Genomic DNA, 11,449 nt, shown 5'->3' on the forward strand with positions numbered 1-11,449 from the left:
CTTTCATAATCATCAAAAGAACATTATTGGGAATACTTCTAGATGTCAAATTAGTATGTTCCCACCTGAATGGGAGTTAAAGTTACATGATGTGAAATTGTATGCTGAATTTAAATAATAATCAAGGTTGTAGTGAGTCCCTGTGGCTTCAGCCTTTCAGTAGAAATATATTCAGAAACTAGAGGAGAACTATATCCCATAATCCTCTAGGGGAAGTGACTCCATGAGACAAGGATGTATTTGTGGCTAACAAGATACAAAGGGCAGATTTTTCACTTCCTAATGTAAACAGTTTCAATCTAGGTATAGTATTTCCCATGGGAGTTCCCTAAATATTTTAACAAAAGAATGAGAACACTGAGGATAGAAAATCCACCACTGACTTCCAGCGCCTAACCACAGATAAAAAATTGATTACATTTCTGTTGGTTTGAGAGGTTTCCAGATAACGATTTTTATTTCTAAACTGCGGCTGGTCATTGAAATTGTAAGCGGATGTAATGCCACGTACATTGCAGCAAAGGACCACAGCAAAATCAATATGCTATATCTCTTCATTCACAGATGTTCATGGATTGGAGCATATAGATAATGAAGTTTATTTATTCGAGTAGACACTGCTGTCACTAAATAATGGGTCTCAAATAGGTTTTTGCTGCCAAATAGTTTGATGACATATGGCATTTTCAGATAGGTCATTATATTACTGATTGAGGAGCAGAGCAATATTTAAATAGGAAAAAAAATTCTAGTAGAAGCATTCAGGTTGGGCAGCATGGAGAAGGATACTTTCTGTAATCTATCTTTAAAAATAAAACCTCACTGGCAATCCGAGATGTCTACCTATCTGTTTTGTCTTGCATCTACAGCAAGGCACATGCTCAAAATATAGAAATTTATTTTCTTGAACAGCTAGATGCCTGCCTACATATTCCCTTCAATTCATAAAGAAATTGCATGTGAAAATGGGATACAAGCCAGCGAGCAAATGAGCAGCTCAGAAGCTGAGTGTATATTGGTATGAAATTTGAAAACACACGTGGGTTGGCTCTAAAACACTTTTTTTCCACAAACCACGAAATGGAACTCTATTACGATCACCTACTGGGTACACACAAGGAGGTAGACTTGCTTCTCAGGGCTAAAGGGCATTCAACAGCTACAGGACAATACGTCCCATCATCTTTTTCACCAACAGGTGAAGAGTATTCTAGATGAGGTGTGTCAACAATTGGACAAGGAAGTTCCTATTAGCATGTAAGCAATTTCTATTTTGCAAGGGGGCGGAAAAAGCCACGCCAACTATTTGACATACACTGGAGAGAAAAATACTCAATCTGAAAGTTACTGTTGATGTGGCTGATAAAAACATCTTGACATTTGAGTCTTTTAACTGCCCGTTTATCACAGGAGTGGCTTCAATGATTAGTTCACTTGAAGAAGCTAACAAAGAAAGAAGTTAAAGAGAGCCACTTCCCATTCAGATAGGCAGGAAACAAACATATACTTATAAGGAAAGTGAGCATTTCTGTGGGGAATTTTGACCACAGGGTATTTGTTCAAATTCAAAAAGGACCCCTGCACAGCAGAGTGGAGTGAATAACATAAATTTCATTTTTAAAGTATAATGGCTCTGGGGCTTTTTGACCATATGCCATGAGTAATGTCAAGTATGTTTTGAATTTTATAGAGCCAATAAGTGTTTGCATATAATTATCACAATTATCCGTGGTTCAGGTGTTTGTATAAACAGGTGTCTCTGTTTGTAGCTCGTTGGTTCAATTGTGTATTGCCCTGAACTACTTACGGAGTTGGACATCCCTGATTCAACTTCATTATCCACCAATTAGCTTCCTGGGCTACTATGCTAAAGAAAAGATCCTATTTTACCAATACACATTTCACTTATGAAGGTGTGGAAGGTTGAATGATGACCTGCAAAGTTGTCTGCGTCCTAATACCCAGAATCTACAAATGTTACCTTACGTGGCAAAAGGTATTTAAATTAAGGATCCTGAGAAGGGAAGAGGCTCCTGGCTTATCTGGGGGGCCCATTGTAATCACAAGGGTCCTTATAAGCAGGAAGCAAGAACGTCCAAGGCAGTTCAGGTTATGTGAGAAGCAGAGACGATGTGGCCCTGATCCCAGGAACGCAAGCAGCCTCTGGAATGGAGAAGAGGCAGGGAACACACTCTCCCCTGAGCCCCCAGATGCCACTAGCCTCACTGGCACCTTCTTTTGTTCCCCTTAAAGCTCATTTTGGACTTCTCACCTCCAGAACTGTGAGAGCGTACATTTGTGTTGTTTTAAGTCACTAAGCTTGTGATAATGTGTTATAGCAGCAATAAAAACTAATACAAAGGTGGATCGGGTAAATAAATCATCTTCTCTCAGGGAAAAAAAAAGCAATGACAATTCAAATGAAAAGTAACAAGCGCGGGATCCAGGACTGTGCACTGTGGGAGAAAAACAGCACTCTCTAAAGCCAAACACAAGGGAGTTCAAAATTGCTTTTTGTACTTACCAGTTGTTTGACCTTTAGCAAGTTACTTAACCTCCGAACCTCAGTATCTGCAGCCGTGAAGTGGGAATAACAACGACAGCTGTGTACGATCCTCTGCAAAAGAAACAGGCAAGCAGGTTTCTGGCACCAGCACATTATCTGAAACATCTGGCACTCGGTAAATAATGAACGAATCTGAGTCCCCTTTCCTCTCTGTTTTAAAAAATCTAAAATTATTAGATTTCTCACTCGTAGCTCCTGAATTTCTGCTTGGGGGGTAGTGAGTGCAGTATGTTTGTGCTGTAATAGGTTTAGAATCAACAAATGTTTTTGTTGATCATGTTATTCATACAAGACCCTGCACTTAGACTTTGAAAGATAAAACTGTCCTTGGAACCCTGTCCCTAAACACTACAGTGTATGGTCTGGTGAGAGATAAATACATGTGCAATGAACAAAATGTAGACAGAAAAAAAGTGATGTAAACACGGATCCACAGGACAGAATTATGGCAGTGGCATTTGAAGTGGGCCTTGAAGAAGGGGCGTTATTTCCTCAAGTCAGATTTGCTTGAGGAAGTCTTGGGCTAAATGAACAGTATATGCAAAGCCAGGGACAGAGGATGTTCAGGGAGCGGCAAGCGTTCCAGTGTGGTTGGTTCTAAGGAGTGTGGGAAGATGATATAGCGCCCCAGCTTCCCTGGCCTGGGCGACTACATGGAAATATCAATATAGAGAGAGGCTGCTAGAGGAAAAATGAGTTATGAGGAAAGAGGGGATAGAAGAAAATGTGTCCAAATTTGGATGAGTTGATTTTGGGAGGCTGGCAGAAACAGCATATGGAGAGATGCAGTAAGCAGTGAGAAATTTGGAGTAGGTTGAATTATTTTGACTCAAGAGATATGTCTGCCAAGCCAAGTGTCCTTCCTATAAGCATATGAATATGCACTACAGAATATTTTAGGGGCAGCAGCCTTGAAAATTGAAAGGATCACTTGACAGGCTATTTTTCTACCCTAAGAATTGAATACTTCTCTTCCTAATTATTCTTATTTATGTATCTTGTGAATATCTCACATATATTTACTGTTACTTCTGTTATATATACCTGGTTCAGATAGCATCCAAAAAGTCATCATGTATCTCTTCTTAATTATGGCCCACAGAAGTGGTAATTAAGACTGTATCTTTCCAACACTGGTTCCAACACTTTGGCCAAAAAGTTCTTTTGGCATAAACTTATACAAGAGTTCTGAAAGCACTTTCAAAGTAAACAAAATGCATTTTGAGTTAACTAGGTGTATTAGTCTGTTCTCATGCTGCTAATAAAGTCGTGCCTGAGACTGGGTAATTTATAAAGGAAAGAGGTTTAATGGACTCACAGTTCCACATGGCTGGGGAGGCCTCACAATCATGGTGGAAGACGAAGCACGAGCAAAAGGGCGTCTTACATGGTGGCAGCCAAGAGAGCTTGTGCAGGGGAACTCCTACTTATAAAACCATCAGATCTCATGAGACTTACTCACTACCACAAACAGAAGGGGGGAAACTGCCCATGTGATTCAATTACCTCCACCTGGCCCTGCCCTTGACACTTGGGGATTATTACAATTCAAGGTGAGATTTCGGTGGGGACACAGAGCCAAACCATAATACTAGGCCTGCAGAATACCCTGGATTTCATTGCCATGGATATCTAGACTGTGAAATTATTTGTACATTCTTCGAACACTAGATTGAGGATGATTAAACACAAATATTTATTGTTTAGGGCAAATATTGCCTTTTGATGATGGTTAATTTCTCTTAAAAACCGTATCTGGCTGGAGTTAACACACTTTTTTAATTTGTTTCTCTTTTCCTCTTCATTCTTGCCACTAGGAACTAAGAGGCCTAGGTCAAAATGACACAAATCTGGCCAAATATTTTGGCTCACTTTAAGTGTCCTGAAATTTTTTAGAGCTGGCGGCTTTCATGAAGCTTTGAGATATCATAATAACTGTAACAACGCTAACTAAACTTTGTTTTCTTTTCCAATATCCTAGAGTAACACTAACTACACTTTTTTCCTCCTAATACCTTAGAGTATTTGTTGAGAATATCAGGTCATTGTTCTAAGGATGAGAAAACTAACATGAATGAAATATTAGTTTTTCAGTTGCTGCTTTTAACTTTAGAAAAATTTTGGCTGATAATTTATGACTTTCTGATACTACTTCAATGCTTATAAAGGAAAAATTAGTTATGCTGATTATTTGTAGAGAGTTCGACCCAAGGGTCTTTTTAAAAGACAACTTTTGTGTATGTTTTTAAAAGCATCACACCGAGAGGATTCTAGGAGACAGTGACTGGACTTCAATATTTCACTTTCTGTGCACTCTGAGTGCCAATTTCTCTGCCTTTCCTATGTCCAGTAAATGCTACACTTGCAGACACATGAGTATCATTAATATTTTGGGCTCTGGAGGACCGCTGAGCTGGGGTCTTTGTCCGGAGTGGTCACATGAGAGGTTGGATACCACCCTGGGCGTTCACTGAGCATGGATCAGAATTTCAGGGATGCAGAGGAATTTGATTCATCCATGATCGGAGTCACGGTATACAAATGACTGAAAAATAGTCTTCCTGGCCCCACCAACCCAAGGAGAAGTCCTCTGCTAGGACTAAAACCCCTGTCTCCCGGGGAAAGGAGAGGAGAAAGTGAATATACCTGAGTTGGGTGGAATAGCTGCCTCCTGAGGCACCCAGCCAACCCACTATGGAAGAGAATGGTCTACCTTCCATCTCTTGAAGATAACCTCTTAGTGTCTCCTTCAACAGACCTTAACAAAATACCATAGACTGGGTGGCTTTCAAACAACAGAAATGTATTTTTCACAGTTCTGGATGCTGGCAAGTCCAAGATCAAGGCACTGGCAGATTCTGCAACTGGTGAAGCCCTGCTTCCTCATTGACATCTCACTGTCACCTCACACAATGGAAAAGGCAAGGGATCTCTTTGGGTTCTCTCTTGTCAGGGTAGCAATCCCATTCATGTTGCAGGGAGGGGTGGCACAGAGGAGTGGGGAAGAGAGTGGGAAGCCAAAAAAAAATGATCAAACACCAGGTGTCCAGGAAAGCAGAGCCCTTGGAAGAGCTAGACCACAACTCTGCGCACTTAGGAATAATATGGGCAGTTAACAATCAAGCATGTTGCCCAAAGCAACAACAAACAAAGCATCAAGCACACAAGCATTGTATGCCTTAAACATCTCCAACAGGTTGTTTGAAGAAGAGAAAGGCAGTGTTGAAATCTAAATTAGTGGACTTAAATAAAGCTGGTTTTTATCTTAAACCCAGATCCAGCATACACAAACGAAAACATGAAGAAAAAGTTAAGAGACCAGGAAGTGAGATCCAAAAGACCAAAATACCAGTAAGGGGTAGTCCAGAAATGAAATGGATTTCAATGTAAGAAAGAAATATTAACCACATTTTCAATGAAACCTGTAATTTGAGAATGGGGACAATGAGTTTCAGTGTCGCCTCTGAGGGAGGGGAGTGCAAAGAAGAAAATTCGGGGGAAAAGACAAAGTATTCCTCTAAGTCTCATCTTACGGAGGTAGAAGGAGACAAGGGAAGTAGTCAGCATCTTGTTTTCAAATAATAGTGGGTAAACATGTGTCTGAGTAAGTGTTGGGAAAGGGAAAGCAAACTGCAAAGGAATAGAAAATTAAAGAACTTTCAATTAATAAGAAAAAAAATGGGAGAAGAAAATAGTAGCTTAATGAAACATGAAAAACTAATGAAGAAGAAATATGTAGTGAAACACATACTACCATAAAGGAAAACAAAGGGAACAAAGTCAAGTATTTCAATGATTACACTATCTATGCATAAAAGAACTCATCCCATTAAAGGCTTTAGAGAAGGTTAAGAAACAAAATGGAGCCTTATGCTGCTTACAGAAAAAGTATATAAAACAGCAATAAATTTGAAAATAAGGAAAAGGCAATGTGTACTAGACACATGTAAAACAAAATAAATCAACAAGGGCAATACTAATGGTATGTGGGTATGACTAGTGGACTTTAAGATGAAGAGCGTTATAAAAAGATTCAATATATTATATTATTATACAAAATTTACAAACAAAAAATAGTAGCCATAAACCAGTATGGACCAAAATCCTTAGCAAATTTTAAACAATTAAAAATGCAAGGAGAACTTAACAAAAACACAGACTTTGTAAGCATTTTCAATAAACCTCTTTCAAGACTGGACAGATTGGGTAGATGAAAAATAAGTAAGGACATAGAAGAGCTGGAAAATACAGTTAATAAACTTGACTCAATGGATACCTGCAGAGCCCTTCATAGGAATAGGAAATAGATTTTACAACACATATATTTTTAAATATGTGTGTGTGTGTGTGTGTGTGTGTGCAACAATTACAAAAATCCATAGTTTATTTGGGAAAGAAAAGCCTTAACACATTTTTTTAAAGTAGAGATTTGACAGGCAACTTTTCCTGATCATAATCAAATGAAAATTACAAAATAATTTGCAAAGAGGTGACTTTCCCAAAACATCTAGGCCCTATTCCCATAGCAAACATTTGGGACTAGCAACAACCATAATCAGAGCAGAAGCAGAAGAGAGGGAGAGAGGAGGAACTTAATATATAAAGAACCAAAGTTCAAACATTTAGAAAGAACAAAAGTTCAAATAATACAAACCTAAGAGAGACTGGATAAAGATAAAAATTGGTGCTAATGAAATGAAAAACAAAAGGAGTAGAAAGTATAATTAAATCTGAAAAAGGCCTATAAAACAGATAAACCCCTCAAGAGCCTGATTTAGGAAAAGAGAAAAAGGAAAATATATCTATTCAAGGTTAGGAATAAAGGAAGTGTACCAAGAGATGCAAAAGAGATTGGTTTAAAATCATGTTAAAAAAATACAACATGCAGCTATGGCAGTCTCTGAAAGTGTAGAGGAAGCCGGGCACGGTGGCTCACACCTGTAATCCCAACACTTTGGGGGGCCAAGGTGGGTGGATCACCTGAGGTCAGGAGTTCGAGACCAGCCTGGCCAACATGGTGAAACCCCGTCTCTACAAAAATACAAAAAAAAAAAAAGCTATCTGGGCATGATGGCAGGTGCCTGTAATCCCAGCTACTTGGGAGGCTGAAGCAGAAGAATTGCTTGAAACCTGGGAGGCAGAGGTTGCAGTAAGCCAAGATCATGCCAGTGCACTCCAGCCTGGGTGACAGAGTGAGACTCCCTATCAAAAAAAAAAAAAAAAAAAAAAAGTGTAGAGGAAACGAATGATACATTAAAACAAAGTGAAAATGGCCTAATAGGTCCCCTCAAATGTGGGAAACTTGAATACAGAAGATATTAGAAAAATATAGAGGTTGATTAAAATACAGTCCACGTCTCCTTTGAAAGTCTTGATGGTGCTGCTGTAACCAGTAGGAAGAGACCCTCCACTGATCACACAGCTGGGAGACCGAAGGCCGTCATTTTCCAAGAAATAAGCGGAGGGTGGGGGTTGCTTAGATGAAATTTTCAGGAACTCAGATTTAGAAAATCTAAATTAAAAATCAAATTGGTCTCATTAGATCATTTTTGAATATATGTCTCACGGCCAAAAGTAAGTCTTCAGAAACATTAAAACTGTGAAAAACAAACCTGTGAAAACCCAGCCTTTTCAGAGCTCTTTCTCAGAATAGCATGCTTTATATTGCTATTGGAATGAAAGAGCATCAATGTTCAGAGATTAAAATGTGTCTCAGTAAATGTGTTTCTAAAAACTTATGGGTAAATCAAAATTTGTTCATTCATATCTTTCCATTGATTTGCATGATCATTGCAACTTTTTTTTTGAGTTGGCAATGCCTGCTAACATTTTTGTTTCAAATTTCTCTCAGCCCCTGTGTTCATGTAGTTAATGAACTATAAAACGTTTCCACTCATAGTGGCCTCAGCAACCTGTGTCCTGTCTTCTCAATGTGGCTGATTGGTACCATCTTCAGAGCCCCCATCTGAGTGCTCCATTCTGCCCAACCCTCCAGTCTTTGAGGAGCAGGTAAACCCCTCACAGACAAACCAGCAGAAATCAATCCTCATTCCTCTACTCATTTTCCATTTACCACTTATCACACCTGACATTTTGCTTTTTAAAATCTCATTATTAAGAACTGGAGTCAAAGGAAAACTCTATCCCCTGCTGTCTTGATGGTCTTCAGTAATTTACTTAGGCTCCCTGAGCCCAGTTTCCACATCTATAAAACTATAAATAATAAAGCCTGCCTTTCGTCAGGTTATTATAAGGATCAAAGTTTAAAAGGAACAACATATATGAAACTGGTTTGCAAACTGTAAATATGACCACTGTACCTCCATCTGGCTTTCTTGAAGGCACCCACGACATTACATGTCTAAAAATGAATTCATTATCTTCCCCCATCAACTGGGTCCTCTGCTGATTTCCTATTTCAGTTGATAATGCCACCCGTCTACTCTATTCATCCTTTGCTCCTCTTCTCCCTCCTCTCTTCCCCATCCACTAGGCCAACAAGTCTTGTAGATTCTAAGAAATATTTTGAAAATTGAATCACTTTTATGCATCGATAATGTCATTGCTAAAGTTATAGTCTTATCCTCTCTTGGCTAGATTATTGTCATAACTTGCCGAATACTTTTTGGGGGACAAAAGTGAAAGTAACTAACATATATCTGGTAATATCACTAATAATCATCCTATGAGAGATAGTTTCTCATTTTATAGATAAGTAAACTGGGGCTGCAAAAGATTAAGCATCTTGCCCAAGGTGCACATGCAAAGTGTATGTCACAGTTGGCTTTGAACTCAGGACTCCACTCTAAATTCATGCTCCTTTCTCTATGCCATGCTGCATCCAGAGAGTACGTAGGGCTGTGGCTGCTGCCTCCTCATGAGCTCTGTAGATATTCAGTAGTTATATAAAAGTTTAGGATTACTTTAAATTGAATATTGAGTACCTTCTACCTATGATGATTACTCTACTCCAGGGCTTCTCAACCTTGGCAGTATTAACATTTGGAGCTGGATAATTCTTTATTGTGGGGACCACAGGGGGCATTACAGGAAGTTTCCTCAGTATCACTGGTAGCTATCCATTGAATGCCAATAGCAACCTCCCTACCTTTGTGATAACCAGAAATATCTGTACACATTGACAAACGTCCCTTGGGGAGATGTACCAAAACTGCCTCTGGTTTAGAGCTACTGCCCTACTCCTAAAGGTCTCCTGGTCCCTGTAGATTGTGCTTTTTAACCGACACCTAGAGATGAAGACTCAAGGACTGCTATAGTCAGAATGTGTGTTGCCCAAAATTCATGTGTTGGAAACTTAATCCTCAATGTAACAGTATTGGGTGGTGTGCCCTTAGGAAAGTGATTGGGTTACAAAAGCTTACCCTCATGAATGGTATTAGATGTGCTTATAAAAGGGTCTGATGGAGGGAGCTCATCCTTTTTTGCCTTTCTTCCTTCTTCCATATGAGGATGCAGCCTTCAAGGTGCCATCTTGGAAGCAGAGACCAAACCCTCACCAGACGCCAACCTGCTGGCATCTTGGCCTTGGCCCTCCCAGCCTCTAGGACTGTGAGAAATAAATTTTGATTGTTTGTAAATTACCCAGTCTGCTGTATCCTGTTATAGCAGCACAAACAGACTTAGACAAGGGCCAAAACTCCCTATAGACAGGGGTTTTACAAAGTCCAGTGTTTGTAGTGGTTTGTTGCTCGTCTCTTTGGTCCTGATATCTGCTTTGGACTTTCCTTCTAGCAAATTATCTTCCTCATTCCTTAGTTCAAATAATTTTGTCCTTGACTCAAAGACTTACTAGGAGACCCACATTGCTTTATAGTTTAGCTTAGTTGTACTATTCTTCCGGGATTGAAATATTTCATCTTGCTTTTCTCAGTCCTTCAGACATGAGTTGCGATGGTCAGTTTTGGCTGAGTATAGTCCCCAGTTATTCACTCAAATTCTATTCTAGGTGTTACCGTGAAGGTATTTTGTAGATGTTCATTAAGTCCATAATTGTTAACTTTAAGTATGGGAGATTATTTTTGATAATCTGAGTGGGCCTGATTCAATCAGTTGGAAGGCGGCAAAAACAGAATTGAGGCTTCCCTGGAGAATAAATTCTGCCTGGGGACTGCAGGTTCAACTTGTAGACTTTCCAACTTCAAACCTTCTCTTCCTGACGGCCCGCCCTACAGATTGTGGTCTTGCTTCACCAATTGACATTGCCACATATACCAGCTCCTTGCAGTAAATCTCTTTTTTATTGTTATATTTATTTTAAGTTCTGCGGTACACGTGCAGGATGTACAGGTTTGTCACATGGGTAAATGTGTGCCATAGTGCCTGGTGCAGTAAATCTTTTTTTTTTTTTTTTGAGATGGAGTTTAGCTATTGTCACCCAGGCTGGAGTGCAGTGGCATGATCTCGACTCACTGCAACCTCTGCCTCCCGGGTTCAAGTGATTCTCCTGCCTCAGCCTCCTGAGTAGCCAGGATTACAGGTGCCCACCACCATGCCCAGAAAATTTTTTAGTAGAGACGGAGTTTCACCACTTTGGCCAGGCTAGTCTCAAACTCCTGACCTCAGGTGATCCACTCACCTTGGCCTCCCAAAGTGCTGGGATTACAGGCATGAGCCACTATGCCTGGCCAGTAAATCTCTTAATACCTATCTCCTACTGGCTTGTTTCTCTGGTTGAACCTGACTAATGTGTGAGTCTTGCCCATGAAGACCATGGCCATGGTTAGGTCCCAGCTATTTGTATTTAGAACTCCCCTTCATTGCCATCCACCTGCCTCTGGCTCTTCACTTGCCCATGAAGGTGAGCCCCGAAGGACCTCTCTGACACCAATTACCTCCCTTCCTGGCTATGCCTCTTGTCATTTA

At 39.8% G+C, this 11,449-nt stretch overlaps 1 protein-coding gene across 1 annotated transcript in view; it reads left to right on the forward strand.

Annotated features, from left to right (window-relative positions):
- The window catches only part of TENM3 (teneurin transmembrane protein 3), a 2,759,728-nt gene that overhangs the window by 1,767,611 nt on the left and 980,668 nt on the right, over positions 1 to 11,449 (forward strand). The gene's annotated exons all lie outside the window — the stretch shown is intronic.

The sequence above is a fragment of the Pongo abelii genome, chromosome 3 (genome assembly GCF_028885655.2).
Source record: "Pongo abelii isolate AG06213 chromosome 3, NHGRI_mPonAbe1-v2.0_pri, whole genome shotgun sequence".
Classification (NCBI taxonomy): Eukaryota; Metazoa; Chordata; class Mammalia; order Primates; family Hominidae; genus Pongo; species Pongo abelii.